This window comes from Gossypium raimondii, unplaced genomic scaffold (genome assembly GCF_025698545.1).
Source record: "Gossypium raimondii isolate GPD5lz unplaced genomic scaffold, ASM2569854v1 Contig00265, whole genome shotgun sequence".
NCBI lineage: Eukaryota > Viridiplantae > Streptophyta > Magnoliopsida > Malvales > Malvaceae > Gossypium > Gossypium raimondii.
In genome coordinates, this window is record NW_026291365.1 from 195,852 (window position 1) to 197,241 (window position 1,390).

Below are 1,390 nucleotides of genomic sequence, written 5' to 3' on the forward strand. Positions count from 1 at the left end.
TGAAAATGGTGGGACGCGCAGAGGTCGAGGACGTACGCTACTTAGAGAGTTATACGAGTTAGATCCAGTCGAGCGTGTCAAAGTTGGACGAAACAGTTTTGGTCAGCCTGTTGGATCAGAAGCTCGACTTTTAGCAGGATACATGGGCATTTTAGCACGAAATCCGAATATGTTGCCTATCAACTACGAGTCATAGCATCAAATGCCCGAAAGCAACAAAAACCAAGTCATCGATAATATTAAGGTAACAAAATGTTAATGCCATCTGTAATGCTTGGGAAATAGTTTCATTTATATTTACTTTATTCACTTGTGTTTTTTGTTTTTTGTAGGCGAGGTTTGCTTTAGAGATCTCGGATGCTTACGTAAAGAAAGCATTGGGAAAAAGATGGAGAGACAATAAAAGTACTTTGAAGAAAAATTATTATAAAACAAAAACAACCTTAGATGAGAAATTGCAAAATGTCCCGCCGGGTATGTTGAGGTACCAATAGGAAGATGCGGTTAGCTTTTGGCATTCGAAGAAAGGCTAGGTATGGCGTACTTCCAAACTATTGTAATGATTTTGGTTTATAGTATTTTCTATTTACGTACTAAAAATTTCATAACGTAGGATCGTGAACAAGTTGGAAAAAGCAGCAGGCAGAAACAAAAATTCACCCACACAGCCGGGTCGAGAAGTTTTGCATGTGTAGCTGAGGCGGAGGTATTTTTAATTTTTTAATATTGTCGAATATGTATAACTTTCTATTAAATAATATTTATACTACCATATTGTAGGAACTGTCGTCCGGTCAAAAAGTTGGACGCCTTCAACTTTTTGAAATTACACATAGGAAGAAAGATGGATCTCCCATGACTCCTGAAGCTGGTGAAATAATGGTACGTTTACTTAATAAGATTTGACTTATTTTAGTTATTTTTAGTGTTTATTTTCTAATGGTTTAATTCATTGCTTGTAATGCAACTATTGTTATGTTGCATATGTTTTTTAATATATAATATTGCGTTTCTAACTATGTGATTTATTTATTAGGAAAAACTAAAGGATAAAAAGGCGGAGTACGAAGCGATTGCTTCTAGTGATAGTTCTGTTCATCTTGAAGACATTGATAACCGGATTATTACTGAAGTTTTGGGTCCTGAAAGGTATGGTCGGGTTCGATTTCAAGGATCTTTTGTTAGCCCAACCCAATATTTGGGATCCAGCTCCCATCAATACATGGCTTCGGGGAGTCAAGCTCAAGCTGAAGTTCAGAGGTTGAAAGACCAAATGGCTGAGATGCAAGCGGCCACAGTTGAGGTTCAAAGGAAATATGAAGAACTCTAGCTACAACTTAAAGCAGAGGCGGCAGCGAGGGAAGCAGAAGCTGCAGCGAGAGAAGCAGAG

At 37.8% G+C, this 1,390-nt stretch overlaps 1 long non-coding RNA gene across 1 annotated transcript; it reads left to right on the plus strand.

Annotated features, from left to right (window-relative positions):
- Positions 1-611: 611 nt before the first annotated feature.
- Positions 612-883, plus strand: LOC128037704 (uncharacterized). Its single transcript, XR_008193402.1, has 2 exons — positions 612-706; positions 781-883. It is a non-coding gene; the product is annotated as an uncharacterized LOC128037704 (long non-coding RNA).
- The last annotated feature ends 507 nt before the right edge of the window (positions 884-1,390 follow it).